Genomic DNA, 17416 nt, shown 5'->3' on the forward strand with positions numbered 1-17416 from the left:
ACACTGTACTTCCCCAAAATTGGACAGGGCTCTGTATTCCAGCTATTTTGCTCCCAGACATTGACTTGATTTCCGGAGATGAGCCAGTACCCATTCCTGCCTTTGATTAGTTTGTTCCCTGATATAAAAGGGTGGCACAATTTATTCCCCTACTGATAGGACTTGGAGTGGCTGGTGCTTTAGGCACTGGGAATGCAGGATTAGCCACTGCTGTCTCCTCATACTCCAAGCTTTCACACAACAATTAGCTGATGATATTACTAAAGTTTATCTATCTGTTAAAGATCTTCAGGATCCGTTAGATTCATTAGCTGAGGTGGCTTTACAAAATCGCAGAGGTTTAGATCTTTTAACTGCTGACAGAGGTGGCATTTGCTTAACTTTACAGGAAAAGTGCTGTTTTTATGCCAATAAGTCTGGCATTGTAAGAGATAGAGTTAAAAAACATCAGGAGGAGATTGAAAGACGGCGACATGAGTTTTTTGAGCGCCCTATTTGGGCTGCTTGGGGGGGACTTTTACCCTATGTTCTTCCCCTCCTGGGTCCCCTTGTTGGATTACTTTTGCTTGTTTCCTTTGGCCCTTGGGCTTTTCAGAGCCTTACGCGCTTTATAAAAAATCAAATAGATTCGGCTCTTCCAAAAAATTTGATCTCGGTGCATTATCATCGCTTAGAGACTCAGGAGGACCCCACAGAGCACACCACGGTCACCCCTAGAGAAGGACTGCAATTCCATACACTTCTTACCTAATAATTCCTAAAAAGCTAGAAAACATCCAATAACGGGATTATTATGGAGCTTACCCTGAATAGCACTATATAAAGATGCCGTACAGGCCGGCTCAACAAGGCATGTAGCCAGTAGCCTAAGACAGGATGTTTTCTCATAACCTACCTTTGGAAAATTTGTTGATAAAACAGGTACATGGCTTACCACAACCCAGGGGAGACCTTCCCCCCGAGAATGATGCCTTTTCTCTTACAGATGCAGCTAGAACTCCAGACTTGGACTTTCCTGTTTGAATTTATTAAATAACAGATTAATCTCTGGTCTTCTAAGCCCATACAGGTTCATCATCATCACCTCGATATGGCAGACTAAGGCATTGAGATCGAGGATTTACCCTAGGCTTTTAATTAGTGCTTTGCCCTGAGCTTGTTCCAGTGGGAAACAGCCCCCCTTTTTTCTTTTTCTTATTTAGAAAATCTTTCTTCTTATTCGTAACTTCTGACTATTCTGACTATTCAACGAGCAAGACCTATTGCCATAAGGGATAGGTTCGCCCCTCCTCCTATAGGCCCCTCCGCTTGGGGGAGGATGCACCTATGGGAGGAAGAAGAAATGCTCTAATCAAGGGTGCAGGTAAGACTGCAGGGGGATGGATCTGCAAGATCCCAAAACCCAAGACCCCTGAGTGGCAAGCTCTGGTGCATGACGGTTGGCATGCATACCCATGAGCCGTCTCCTCAAAAAACATGCCAAGGCCTGTAAAACTCCCCTCCCCGAGTGAGGACGCTTGAGCGGAGAAAAACCCTGGGCCCTTAGAGGAACAGAGCTTCTGTCACCCCCTTAAAAATAGCAGCCAACAATTGATGGTCAATTTTCTAAATAAGAAAGGGGGATTTGTTGGGAGCCAAGAAAGTGTATGGAAAGATAAGATTCCTCCAGCCCTAAGCAAACTACATTTGGTTAACCATAAACATTTCTCTTATCTCCAGCCCTAAGCAAACAGTGCCTGGCTAACCATAAATATTTCTTAGAAAGACTAGCACAACGGCCAAAGGAAAAGCATGACCCATCCCTGACCCCGGGACTTCTCACCCTTGCATCTGCAAAATTTTTTCATTCTTCCCCTTCCCACCACCCCTGTGGGTATAAAAACCCTACCCCGAGCTCAATAAAGCAGACCTTGACGCGACTCAGACTGACTTTGTCTTCCTTTATGCGCTTGGTCTCTTTTCTCTCTCACCCCCATTGGTTCTTAGGAGGTGCCTCCTCGAGCCTAGCAAAATAGCTGGACCTGCTGGACGGGTCAGAACAGTGCTGCAATAAACATGGAGGTGCACGTGTCCTTGTATATTGGTTCCTGTTGTTCAGGGTAGATGCCTAGAAGTGGTATGACTGGGTCGTAAGGGAGGTCAATCTTTAGCTTTCTAAGGACCCTCCAGACTGCTTTCCAAAGTGGTTGTATAAGTGTACATTCCCACCAGCAGTGTAATAGGGTTCCTCTTTCTCCACATCCCCTCCAGCATTTGTCTTTGGCTGATTTGTGGATGTGGGACATTCTGACTGGGGTAAGGTGGTATCTCAGAGTTGTCTTTATTTGCATTTCCTTCACCACCAGGGATGATGAACATTTCCTCATGTGTTTCTTTACCATTTTTATTTCTTCATTTGAGAAGTCCCTCTTTAGTTCCCTTGCCCATTTAGTAATTGGTTTGTTAAGTTTGGGAGGGATTAGTTTCTTGAGTTCCCTGTATATACAGGATGTTAACTCCTTGTCTGATATATTGCTGGTAAATATTTTTTCCCAATTAGTTGGTTGTCTTTCTAGCTTAGTTGCGATAGATTTAGCTGTGCAGAAGCTTTTTATTTTAAGGTAGTCCCATTTGTCGAGTCTCTCTCCAACTTGTTGTGACCCTGGGACTCTGTTCAGGAAGTTCCTTCCTATGCCTATTAGTTCAAGTGTCTCTCCTACTCTGTCCTGCAGTAGTTTCAGAGATTCAGGTTTAATGTTAAGGTCTTTAATCCATTTTGAGTTGATGTTGGTGCATGGTGATAGGCTGGGGTCCACTTTTACTTTTCTGCATGTGGCTGCTCAGTTTTCCCAGCACCAGCGGTTGAAGAGGCTGTGTTTCTTCCATTGTATGTCTTTGGCTCCTTTGTCGAATATCAGCTGGCTGTAGGCCTGTGGATTTATTTCTGGATCTTCTATTCTGTTCCATTGGTCTTCGGGTCTGTTTTTGTGCCAGTACCATGCTGTCTTTGTTATTATAGCTGTGTAGTAGAGTTTGAAGTTCGGCATGGATAGCCCTCCCATATTGTCTTTATCCCCTAGAATTGTTTTGGCTATTCTAGGTCTTTTGTTGTTCCATATAAATTTTTGGACTGTTTTCTGTATTTCAGTGATGTACATCATTGGGATTTTAATAGGAATTGCATTGAATTTGTATATTAGTTTTGGAAGTATTACCATCTTTACTATATTAAGTCGACCTATCCAGGAGCATGGGAGGTCTTTCCATTTCCTACTGTCTTCTGCAATTTCTTTCTTTAACTTTTTATACTTCTCATTAAATAGTTCTTTTACCTCTTTGGTTAGGTTAATTCCTAAATATTTTATTTTTTGGGAGGTTATTGTGAATGGGGTTGCTCCCTTTATTTCCCTCTCTTCCTGTACATTATCAGTGTATAGGAAGGCAACTGATTTTTGTGGGTTTATTTTGTATCCTGCTATTTTGCCAAAGTGACTTATGATTTCTAAAAGTTTGGGGATGGAGTTTTTGGGATCGTGGAGGTATAGTATCTTGTCGTCTGCAAAAAGGGATAGTTTAACTTCTTCTTTCCCTATGCGGATCCCTTTAATGTCTTTTTCTTGCCTTATTGCCCTGGCTAAGGGTTCTAGGACTATGTTGAAGAGGAGTGGAGACTGTGGGCATCCTTGCCTTGTTCCTGATTTTAGGAGGATTGGTTGTAGCTTTTCCCTATTAAGTATTCATATTGGCTATTGGTCTGTCATAAATGGCTTTTATTGTTTTTAGAAATGTTCCTTCTATTCCTATTTTCTCCAGAGCTTTTAGCATGAATGAATGTTGAAATTTATTAAAGGCTTTTTCTGCATCTGTGGCGATAATCATGTAATTCTTGACCTTGGCTCTGTTGATATGTTGGATTACATTTATTGACTTACGTATGTTAAACCATCCCTGTGTCTCTGGGATGAAGCCTACCTGATCATAGTGTATTATTTTTTTTATGTGTTTCTGGATTCTGTTAGCTAGAATCTTGTTAAGGATCTTTGCATCTGTGTTCATCAAGGAAATTGGCCTGTAATTCTCCTTTTTGGTAGGGTCTTTGCCTGGTTTGGGGATGAGTGTGATATTGGCTTCGTAGAATGAGTTTGGGATAGCTCCCTCCTTCTCTGTTTCTCTGAAGAGCTTGAGGAGTATGGGTATTAGTTCTTGTTTAAAGGTCTTATAGAATTCTGCTGTGAATCCATCTGATCCTGGGCTTTTTTTTGTTGGAAGACTTTTGATAGCTTCCTGTATCTCATTATAGGATATTGGCTTATTTAATTGGTTAACTTCTTCTTTGCTCAGTTTCGGTAACTTGTATTTCTCTAAAAATGCATCCATTTCTGCCAGATTTTCTTCCTTTAGAGAGTATAGCTTTTGAAAGTAGTCTGTTAGAATTGTTTGGATATCTTGGGTACATGTTGTGATGTTTCCGGTGGCATCCCTAATCCTATTAATATGGGTTTCCTCTCTTCTTTTTTTAATTAATCTTGCCAACAGGCCATCAATTTTGTTTATTTTTTCAAAGAACCAGCTTTTTGTTTGGTTTATTTTGGTTATGGTTTTCTGATTTTCTAATTGGTTAATCTCTGCTCTTAATTTGGTTATCTGGCTTCGTCTAGTAGCTTTAGGTCCCATTTTTTCTTGTTTTTCTAGCTGTTTTAGTTGCAACATGAGATTATTTACTTGGTCTGTCTCCATTCTCTTGATGTGGGCACTGAGGGCAATAAATTTGCCCCTCAGGACTGCTTTTGCTGTGTCCCACAAGTTTCTTTGTGAGGTGTTTTCATTTTCATTGAGTTGTAGGAAATGCTTTATTTCCTCTCTGATCTCTTCTGTTACCCAGGCATTGTTAAGGAGTGTGCTGTTCAATTTCCATGTATTAGAGAAATTTCTGCGGTATGCTTTGTTATTGAGAGCTAGCTTGATTCCACTGTGGTCAGATAGGATACAGGGGATTATGTCGATCCCTTTGTATTTGCTTAAGTACCTTGCATGAACTATGATATGGTCTATTTTGGAGAAAGTTCCAAGAGCTACTGAGAAGAATGTGTACTGTGTTGTTTTAGGGTGAAATACTCGGTAGATGTCAGTTAATTCCGCTTGAAGTATGGCCTCACTTAATTCGGTAGCTTCTTTGCCAATCCTCTGGTTGGTAGACCTGTCCTTTGGTGAGAGTGGCGTGTTAAAGTCTCCTAGTATTATCGTATTGGGATCTATTTTATTCTGTAAATTTGAGAGCAGAGAGTGGTGTGTTAAAGTCTCCTAGTATTATCGTATTGGGATCTATTTTATTCTGTAAGTTTGAGAGCATTTGTTAGACATATCTGGGTGCACCAATATTTGGGGCATATAAGTTGATGATGGTTATATCCTCCTCTTGGATTGGTCCCTTTATTAATATGTAGTGTCCGTCCTTGTCTTTCTGTACTGATTTTAATGAAAAGTTTATTTTGTCAGATATCAGGATAGCTACACCTGCTTTCTTACTGGGGGCATTTGATTGGTAGATCCTTTTCCACCCCTTCACTCTGAGTTTGTTTGTATGTTTGGCTGAGAGGTGGGTCTCCTGAAGGCAACAGATGGATGGGTCTTGTTTTCTGATCCAGTTCTCAGTTCGTTTTCTTTTAATTGACGAATTCAGCCCATTTATATTAAGAGAAAGTATAGAGAGATGCATTGTTGTCCCTGCCATTCCGTTTTCCTAAGTTTTTCTTCTTTCCTTTCCTCCTGTGCTTGCTCGGTTAGACTTTGAGTAATGCCTGTTTGGGGCAGGTCCCAGTTCCTGGTTGCTTTCTTCAGGTTGTGTCCCCCCTCTTAGAATTCTTTGTAATGCTGGCTTAATGTTTATGTATTCATTTAGTTTTTCTTTGCTATTAAAAGTTTTCAGTTCTCCATCGAATGTGAATGCTAGCTTTGCCGGGTATATCAGTCTGGGTTGGCATTTATTGGCTCTCAGGGCTCCTATGGTGCTTTCCCAGGCTTTTCTTGCATTCATTGTTTGTGTGGAGAGATCTGCAGTGATTCTAATTTTTTTTCCGTTGTAGTATAGCTCCTTCTTCATTTTTGCTGCATGCAGGATTGTTTCTTTATTATTCAGATCTATCATTTTTACTATAATGTGAAAAGAAGTGTTTCTCCTGGGATCTTGCTTGTTGGGGGTTCTATAAGCTTCTGTAATGTAGTTAAGATGGTCGTTTTTGAGGCGGGGAAAATTTTCATTTATTATCTTGTTAAATAGGTGTTGCATTCCCTTGCTCTGGAATTCCTCCCCTTCGTCCACTCCGATTATGCGAAGGTTAAATTTCTTGGCATTATCTGCTTGCTCTTGAATTTTCCTTTGGTGTATTCTGTCTTCTTTAACTGACACTCTACCTTCCATTTCATTCACTCTGTTGACCGTGGCTTCTATTGTGGTTTGCATGGAGGAAATGGATCCCTTTCTGGATTCAATGTTGGTTCTCAGAGTACTGATCTCACCTCTCAATGAGGTGAGATCAGTATGCATTACCTCTAATTTGGCATTTATCTCACTTCTTACTGAGGTTTGTGCAGCTTCTATTTTTGCATCCAACTTTTGTTTGATATCCTGTATCTCTTTTGATAGTTCATCCTTGTGCTCTTTCAATTTCTGATCCATTTCTCGCTTTATTTCTTGAGTCATTGCCTCCAGCAACCCTTGGATGTAGCTTTTGTCTTCCATTCCTGCTTTGCTCCCACTGGGGCTCACCCCTGCATGGCTGCTGGCTTTTGAGGTGAGCTTGCTCTCCTGGGTGGTGGTAAACCTTGTGATTTTTCTCTGTGATTTTCGCATGGGGGTTCAGGAGACTGCTCTTCAATTTTGTTTTGGTGTGTCTGTCTTTGCTTGGTTACTGATTCGGTATTGGTAGAGAGAGTCTGTGCCTAATCTGGGTTCTGTTGGGAGCCTATTTCCAGCTGCTATTCTGACTTACTTAGGATTCTCAGCTCTCTGCAGTAGATTGCTGGCAATTCCCACCTTTGGAAGGGTTGAGCAGCCTAGACTGCTTGTGTTTGCTCCTACGGGTGCTCTTGGGAAGATCAGATGCTCTGGATGCACTCTCCCAAATACTGGAGTCCGCTATGGGCTCCTGATGTGTTTTTGTTTGTTTGTTTTGGGCTGGTTGTGGGCTTGAACTCTAGGTTGGGTGCTGTACCTCAGCTCTTCAGCTCAAGGCTGGCACCCTACCATTTGAGCCACAGCACCACTTCTGACCCTTTTTGCTTTTGTGATGCTGAGGAATCAGATCCAGGGCCTCATACATCCAAGACTATCACTCTATTGCTGAGCCACCTTATCAGCCTGAGCTCCTGCTTACTATCAGGTGCTGGCAGCCTGTGTTGCCCAATTCCCAGCCTAGAGTATATGGGTGGAGTTTTGGTGGGGTTTGGGCTTCTCTTGTCCTGAACCTCCAGGTCTTTTGTTGTCACAGGCGTGCTTCCTGGGGAGTGTTGTTTCCTGGTTTTCTCCCCTCTGTTGAGGCATATGCTCAGCTTTTTACTTCAGTTGGGAGGAGTTGGTTGTGTTGTTCAGGTGCCAGATCCCCGGGCCTGGTTCCGGCCCCAGCCTGGAGTGCGCTCGTTAGGCCTGTGCTGATGTGTATACCATCTAGGTTATGCAGCCTGGAGGACACAGTTCAAATTTCTTCTACTGTTGGTAGTCTTGACCCAGGGGCGCTGTTCCTGGCTTGGGCATTTAAGCTCCCTTCCAGGGCCACTCTTGCTCTGGCCTGGCCAGCAGAGTGTGCTCCACCGACTGGTGGAGCTCTCAAACAGTTCCCAGTTTTAGTGGGTCCTCTGGTCCAGGTATTGGGGTAGGGAGTTTAGGTCAGGGTCTGGGGATTCCCTCCAGCTCTGGTCTCCCTTGAGGGATACACTGTCCCCTGTGGAGTACTCACCCTGGAGCTGGTTGTTTCTGTGTGGTGTAGGGCGGCAGTTGTTGTTGCAATCCGAGTTCAGTTGGGGTGGTTGCGGGCTGGGTTGGGTGGCCCCCGCCGGGTAGTTGCGATCGTGATTAGGCGGGTGGTCTGCCAACAGGTCCCTTTGTCGCGCTGCTGGTGCTGGACGGCTTTGGCGGGATGGAGCCTCACCGATCCGGTGGAGAGTGAGGGGTGGGGGTGGGATCCTCGTGGAGACTCCAGGCTGGTAGGTTTCTCTGTTCCTGGCGATCCGCTGTTCTGCAATCCGGTACCTGGTGATCTGCAAGCGGCCCCCTGTGTCTCTGGGCTCCGACAGCCCCCGCCGGGCCGACTGGCCAGCGGCTTGGCACACTGCCACACGGCCATTAAAGGTTGGGGGAGGGTCTTCGCTCTTCTCTGTTCTGAAATTCTTCTTTTCCTCTCTTTCTTTTTTTGTTATTTTCCACATCTGGTTTTTCTCTGAGTGTTCGTCTTTTTGTTGTTGTCGATCTCTTGGGGAGATTAAGCGTTGGAACTCGAACTCTCTTTTTGGTTGGAGAGAGCTGTGGCGTTTCCCTACTGCCCTGTCGCCATCTTGGTCCCCACTCATGATTTTTTTATAAGTGTTTTTTTTTTAGGGAAAAATGTCATTGGTGTTTATATTTTGTGTTGGCATAAAATGAGCCTACTATTGTCTTAATTTAATAAAATAAAACTCTCTGGCTGGGCACTGGTGGCTCATGCTTGTAATCCTAGCTACGCAGGAGGCTGAGATATGAGGATCTCAGTTCAAAGACAGCCCGGGCAGGAAAGTCTCTGAGACTTTTATCTCCAATAAGCCACTAGAAGACAGAAGCGGTGCTGTGGCTCAATTGGTAGAGCGCTCACCTTGAGCTGAAGTGTAGGACCAGCACTGAGGCCCAGAGTTCAAGCTCCAAGACTGACCAAATAAACCATACAAAACAACAAAAAAAAACCAAAACTCTCTGATTCTATGACAGCATACATTTTGTAGGTAATGGTTAAGACCATGTTGCCATTCTAAAAAAAAATATATCACCCCCAAAAAGAGGAACAATAGGAAATGTATAGCAGGAAACTTATAAATCTTAATGGACTAACAGTCTGTCAGTTTGTTTTAACTATTCATCAAAAATGAAAGTAATACTTGATAATATTTTATTAAGGTTTTTAAATTTCTTTGAACTTGACATTTAAGATTCACTTTAAAAAGAAAATCAACAGGTGACAGTGTTTTCTCTTTACTTTTCCAAAGAAATGATTATTTCATCATTATAGTGTATAGCACAATATAACCAGAAAGCATTTGTTAAGGAAAAAAAATTCCCATTCTCTGTTTTGCTTGTCTGTATTTAAAGCTGCATACCACATCCTACCCACCCTATTGTCTGTCTTCTCATATGAAACACTTCAGTAAATGTGTCAGCCAGCAAAGTTTTACAAAATAGCATGCTTTCATTCATTGTGCTTTCCAAAATATATCTCACAAATGCCAACAACAAAAAACAACTTAAAACATCTGTGGATTTTTCTATTTATGGTGCAAAGTAATCACTTTCCGTAATCCTTAGAACCTGCTCTACACATGCATTAAATGCTCTTTCACTTCCAGGCTTTAGAACAGCAGCATGTAACAATGGTGTACATGTTAATTTGTTCACCACATCTGGTTTGTTTACAGCAAGGACTGTCTTCATGGAAGATGGTAATAGATGAGTTGAGAAATTATGTAGTTTAAAAGGGCTCTGAGTTGGGGATAAAGAATATCCATTTATGTGACTAAATATTTAAATTAAATCCTATAATGTATACTCCTTCAATTTTATGGATAAAATATTCTACATTCTAGGTTTTTTTAAAAGAAATATTGTACGTTGTTTCCTTGGTGACAACGTAATTGGAAGACTTAAAATTTTCCTATACCATGGCCATCTGAAATGAGATGGATGTACTTAGGTTAACATAAAGAAATTTTGGGACAGCATTATTGTTTGAATCTTGGATGGGATTTGATTGGGAATTGTGACAGGCTTTCATAGTATGAGAAGAAAAAAAAAGACCATACTAATACTTTTATCTGCCACATTGTTTTATTAGTTTATTCAAACACACACATATAAACACACAGATACACATTATGAAGACCCAGTCAGTCTGCAAGAAACTATTTTAATGGGAATTCCATAAAATATTTAGTCTGCTGAGATCTGATTAGAATTTATAGAAGTATCTAGTGGCTTCCACCCCTGGACAAGTTATCATTGGTGAAGATGTTGCCATTTGATTTTAGAATGCCCCATAAAGACCTATGTGTTAAAGAAAAATGACATTCCAATTCCTCCCAGACTGTGGAGCATACCTGAATAGTTCTTCTGGAGATTAAGTTCTTCAGAGTGAAACCCATGAGAAAAAGACTCTCATCTTCTTTCTTCTTTTATCTTTTAATCATTCTAGGCAAAAAACATTTCTTTTTGACATACTCCCCTCCTTGACATTGTCTTGTCACTGGCCCCCAAAAGAAATAAAACCAGTTGAACATACACTGAAACATTCAATCTTGTAAATCTGAGTAAGCCTTTCTGCTTAATAAATGGACAATATCACTTATTATGGTAGGTTATAAAGCTAACCCAACGTTCTAGACTTTCTAACAATGTAGAGTATATTAAAATATGCTTCATTATAAAATATCTCACTCCATGTTGTATATTGTGTTTTTATTTCTGTTGATCCTAGCGCTTACAATCAGGACCTAACTGTAAAACTGTTTGCAATAAATAATCACATTACTTTTATGATTCTATAATTTAGCTTGTTTTCCTACAAATTTATAGGATAGTGTAGCTATGGAAAATCAATAAATATTGAATTTTGATATGGGATTACCTATCACTGCAGGTGTTGTCAAAATTTATCTACAATGAAATGATTGCCATTGATATCTTTCTCAAGATTACAAATGTTTATACTTTCAGCTGACCTTTTACAAACTCATACCCCAAACATAATTTTTAGTTTGTTCGTGCAATCATAGGAACATAAAAATATGGCACAAAATGTTCATTAACTTTATCTGCTGTCATTAATGGAGTATACCTAATAGAATTAAGTATATACCCTCAGAGAAATAAGATACTTCCTTCTAAATCCAGACTTGCTGGCAGGCAGAGAGACACCCACACCCACACACATACACACACACACTCTCTCTCTCTCTCTCACACACACACACATACTTACCACTCTGACTCAGGTTAGATTCCAGATATTGTCTATCAGACAATGATCTATTAATCAAACTTTCTTGTCCAGACATAAAATACATTCAAAATTCCACACATACAAAAACACCAGATCATTCAAAATCGTGAGAATATTTAACAGAACCACCCCGCTCTGGGCCATCTACTCCCTGATTTCATTCATTCATGTCGATACATTTTTCATATCATAATTAAAAGTCTTTTCGTATTTCTCTGATTAGCAGATAATATGTTATCATATAAGAGAAAACGTAGGTAAAATTACATATGAAAATTGCATATGAAATAATGACATTCCTGAGGATAAAACATGCCTGTTTTTCAGTTTGGTTGCCAAAATGGAACTATTAGAACTTTTGAATATTTAACTTTAAATCTGAACCTCCAAATTTCACTAGGATTTGAATTGTGTTACTTACAACATTAGTGTAAAATAAAAGCATTACTAAATAGAAAGAAAATTATAAGTTTATCACACCTTAATCCCTGAATTGACTTTATTATAAAAACATTTACATTTATATAACATGATAAACATCCTGAAACAAGCTATGAGGTATGGAAACAGAAGACTCTGTTTTTTGTTCAGTGTATGTTGTTGTTATTTATAGTTTGTGATGGTTCTGTCTTCTTTACCTTATGCATGGTATATTCATTCTACATCTTCAGGAAGGTGGGGGTGGACACAGAGCTTGAGGGAAAGGGTGAAAAAATGAAGCAGTGGAGTTCCTTGAACATTGATGAAAGTGTACTATTTAACACATCGGTCAATTATGATTGTATGTTTTTCTGAGACTCTAATTCATTTATTTCTTTATTCTAATTTGTATGATTTCTATCTACCAGTTTTTGAATTGGCTTGTTCCTGTTTTTCAAGGACCTAGTGGTGCATTATTAGTGCTGATTTAAGATTGTTTTAATTTGTTAATGTATATACTCAAAGCTATAAATTTTCCTGCGTATTGCCTGTGTTCTTGTGTCCCAGAGGAGGTAATATTTTGTCTGATCACTTCCGGTTGTTTTTGTTTTTCTGTTTATGTTACTTTGAAATAGTGATTTCAGGCTTGTATGAAGAGACAGTAATAATATGAAATGTATATTATTACACGGAAAGAAAGAGAAGACATTTTAACCTTTTTGCTTCAAGTAAATTAATATTAAGCAAAGCTTATTAAAATAATTACTTATTTACTTTTTAGAGGATGAGTATAGTACTCTTGGATATCTTGGAGGAAAGATATTAGACTCATCACAGCTGATGCCTTATATTGAATTTACAAGCTAAACTTTCTTTTTCAGAAGACTAAAGCTTCAGTTCTTTCATATTAGTATTATAAAATCATAATCCCTGCATATTGATTTGTTATTCTCTGCTATTTTCAATTCAATTCTTCCTCCATTATATATCAAGGGCTTTGAATGACCAATTCCTTAAAATACCTATATTTCCTATATTGTGATGTAAATCTCAGTGATATGAATATGAATTTATCTCTCAGTCTCATCTTGAGCTGCATTCATATGAAATTTATGCAGTCTCAAGCAAGAAACCTGACTATTTACACTTTTCTATGTTTTAATCAATAAATCCATTCTAATACTTTAATTGAAATATATATAAAGTTTTTAACATGAAGACAACCCTCCCCCATTATACTTTAAAGTAAAACCTTGGGGACTATTTTATATATGAAAATACAAAAGTCGAGGCTGGGAAGGTGGCTCAGTGGTAGAGCGCTTGCCTTGCATGCATGAGGCCCTGGGATCGATTCCTCAGGACCACATAAGCAGAAAAAAAAGCCAGAAGTGGCCCTGTGGCTCAAGTGGTAGAGCGCTAACCTTGAACTGAGGAGCTGAGGGACAGCGCCCAGGCCCAGATTTCAGGCCCCATGACCGGAACCCTCCAAAAAAAGATTAAAAAAATAAAAAAGTGCAATGCACATGTTTATACATGAATAATCTAATGATTAAATCAACTAGACACTAGAACTACCATACCACATCAAGTCTCAATTTACTTAAAAGCACCAAAATGTTAGTGTTCATGAATATCACTCATTGTTAAAAAATGACTAGGCAAAACAAAGTTTATATTATATTTGAAATTTGAAAAATGAAAATTACACTCAGATTTGCTGTCAATATCTTGTTTCCATGGATACATTTTTTTCAGCATATAGGGAAACAAAAAATAAGGGTTTGTCACATAGAATGAAAAATATAAAGGTAGACTGCCTTTCCTTAAGATGATAAGTACATGCAAATCGTGTGATTTATTCAAAGATACTATAAAAATTCATAAGAGGATTTATGATCAGAACTCATAGGTAAGCAAAAAAACTGGAAAAATGTAAATGTTAATTGTGCTTTCAATATAGGAAGACAAGTTTTCAATTTATGAGCCTATAGAAGAAGATTTTTTATCTGTAACACAATCCACTCTTAACTGCTAAAAGCACTTGCTTAATCTCTAATTAGAAAGGGAAAAATGAACTAACATCTTACATGATTGTTTTGACAATTAATTGGTATATTGAAGGTCAAAGGGAGGAATTGGAGCTTAATATAATCTTTTTCCTCTCTTCTGATTATTACACCGCAATAGCTGTGAATTCAGGAGTCTCATGCAATGTACTCACAGCTGAATTACTAATATGCTTAAAAATATAGAACATAAAACTTTTGAGCAGGGTTGCCACATCATTTAGGAATGCAATTCCTTCATATGAACTTCAATTTTTGTAGCTTTCCTTGTGGGATTAAAAGATAAGAAAGCACTGTAGAAACAAGAATTCCTGTTCAGCAAAGTAGAACATCCACATGTTGCAAATTTTCATTCCATAAAGACTCTTCGTTAGAGTACTTTCATTTAATATACTTCAGCACATCATCCTTCCCGGTTGGATACAGGGAAAAAGATAATTTTGTTTGAATGTTATCTTACATAAATTAGTGTGTACAGAGATGATTTGTATAATTACAGATGTTTGTAATAAATGTAAATAGGGATTATGTCACAACTAAAAAATATAAATAAAATCACATAACAAGACTAGAAGTCACAGAATTTTGTGCATGAACACATACATTAGATTAGTTGCAGAATTTCTATTTTGAGAAAAACTTTATATTAAAGTATAATGCACTTTACTAAGAGTTGAAACATTTTATTGAAAAATATATTCTTAGAGATATTTTTGCTTCATAATTTTAAGAAGAAAAATGATCCCAAAGTAATTACTCCTTTATTGTTTTCCTGTTTCCATGTGATTAACCTCCGAATTAGAAATCCAGATATATGATTTAATTTAAACAAAAATATTTATTGAATATAAAAATCTCTACTCTCTACATTCTTCACACTAAGATCACCAAATATGTTGAATCTTAAATAATTAGTCTCTTTTTGACCTATGTTAATACTATTTACAATGTGAGTGAAATGCTTAAAAATAGTATTTATTTTAGGTTAATTGCTCTGAAGAGACAATAAATGATATTATCAAAGCCTAAAAATTATTAGATTTAAAATTTAGAATTCAGGAAATGATTTTGACCAATCTGGTTACTGGAGCCTTCACTACAACCTCTTGAGACCATTTATATTGGTGAAGCAAAAATCTGAGGTTAAACATTTATGAATAAAAAAATCATGTCATTCTGAACACGTAACGCTACATATATAACTGAAAATTTAGCTTTTAAATATCTGAATATGCTAGTACATTTAATTGCAGAGCAAGTACTTGTTCTGAAGGGAGTTAAAATAGCATTTATTCTGAAATGTAAACCTAAGCATTCATTTGAATAAAAGACAATGTTTAAAATATCACTCATTCAAGAGAAGATGTACTGTTAGATGTTTTTCATGCCAATTATGTTCTCTAAACTTACTACAAATACTAGATTAGTAAACCCAATTCATTCCTTTGTAGGGAAATAGAAATTCAGTTTCCTAAAATGCATGATTATAACTATTTCTCAAACAATTACTAAGTAACTGTTTTATATTTTTTGTCATGGAATATTATTTGATTTATTTTTATTCATTAAGTTAAATAATTGGCCAATAACAATATAAATTATGCATGAACAAAGTTTATCTAACGTAAGTATTTCACAAGACATGTCATGGCTCTCTTAAAGAACACTAGAAGGCAGTGTACTTTTTATTAATTTTTAGGTATTTTGTTAATGGATGTTAATTGTCAGAAGTGGTGATTTCATAATATATTTAAAATATTTGATTATACTCCTCTATTTCCTTTTCATTACTCCTACCTCCAAAGATCTTCTGTTTTTCACATAAAATTACATCTTTATATATGCACATGTAAACTAATTTGGAAAAGTTAAGCTAAATTGCAGCTTAACTCAAGATGTACAGTGGATTAATAGGATGAATAAAAATTGAATACTTTTTTAACTTTTGAATTGAGCTATCATTATTATTATGGCTTTATGGTTAGGGTTAGGATCCCAAAAAGAATTAGAATTAGGATTAGAGAAATAGAAAATTTAGGTTCAACATAGGATGAACCATTTCAACAATGATACTCACAAGACATTATGTTGAAAATGAAGTTTTCCTTAATGCTAACACGAATCCCAGCTGGAACTGAGACCTAACTTTCACCCTAATTATAGTCCAATTCTAATGTTTAAGAAAAAGAATCTAGTTTTTAATCATTCTAATGAATACTCCAGTTTGGACTCTGGAAATGAATACAGTTTGCCATAATTCCCCAAAATTTCCTGACTCTACCTCTGAAGTTATCTTGTTCCCTAACATAAACAATTTTATTACTTGTCCTCAGATTATCTTATCAGGAAAAATACTGTAGTTTCCATTGATCCTACCTTTTCCTGAACCCCTGTACCCTAAAACAGTTTCAGATTTACTTACCACCTAATCCATTACTTAACGCTCTCAACCTAAACCTTGCTGGAAAAAGCTCATTAATCATTACAAGAAGGATCACTGAGAAATAAATATAATGATAATGCTCTAGTTACTGTTCAGTGTCATATTTTTTTTTGTTTTTTTTTTAATTTTATTTTATTTTATTTGAGAACATACTGTACAGAGGGGTTACAATTACATGGGCAGGATAATGCATACATTTCTTACCAAGCATTGCAGCCTCCTCCTTTGTTTACCCTTCACCTCCCTTCCCAGCCTCCCCCCTCCCTCCCAACAAATCATACCCCCCCTCCCCCCCCCCACCGACATTGTAAAGCTGGTTTTGACATGACATTTTGTACTTCTCATTGTTGCAACAGGTCCACCTGAATCCTTAAACGACTTGTTTGTCCCCATCTCCTCCACATGTTATACTGACATCAAATATAGTGAAAGCGGGGGTTACACTGTGGGGGAGGGACATACAAAGCAACAAAGAAATAATCTTATAAATGCGTTAGAAACACATGCATAAAAGAAACAAAAACATTAAAATACATATTTGAGGTTTTGTTTTCCTAACATCACATTATCTGACTTTTTCCGCTTGACTCATACCTATACTAGATATTGCAAATAAGGGAAACCATGGGACCTATGTTTCTTTGGGCCTGGCTTACTTCACTTAATATAATTTTTTCCAAGCCTTTCCATTTCCTAACAAATGGGGAAATGTCATTCTTTCTGATGGAGGCATAGAATTCCATTGTGTATATATACCACATCTTCTTGATCCATTCATCTACTGAGGGGCATCTGGGTTGGTTCCATGTCTTAGCTATGGTAAATAATGCTGCAATAAACATAGTTGTGCTGGTAGCTTTAGTGTGGCCTTGTTTGTGATCATTTGGGTAAATGCCCAAAAGTGGGATTGCTGGGTCGTTGGGGAGCTCTATGTGGAGTCTTTTGAGGAACCTCCATACTGCTTTCCAAAGTGGTTGAACAAGTTTACATTCCCACCAACAATGAAGTAAGATTCCTTTCTGTCCACATCCCCTCCAGCATCTGTTGTTGTTAGAGTTCTTGATTTTTGCCATTCTAACTGGAGTGAGGTGGTATCTCAATGTTGTTTTGATTTGCATTTCTTTTATGGCTAGGGATGTTGAACATTTCTTCATGTGTCTATTGGCCATCCTTCTTTCTTCTTCAGAGAAGCTTCTCTTTAAGTCTTTCGCCCACTTACTTATTGGGCAGTTGTTTCTTTGAGGATTTGTTGTTGGGTGGTTTAATTTTTTGAG

The sequence above is a fragment of the Dipodomys spectabilis genome, unplaced genomic scaffold (assembly GCF_019054845.1).
Source record: "Dipodomys spectabilis isolate Male_0828 unplaced genomic scaffold, ASM1905484v1 ptg000529l, whole genome shotgun sequence".
NCBI lineage: Eukaryota > Metazoa > Chordata > Mammalia > Rodentia > Heteromyidae > Dipodomys > Dipodomys spectabilis.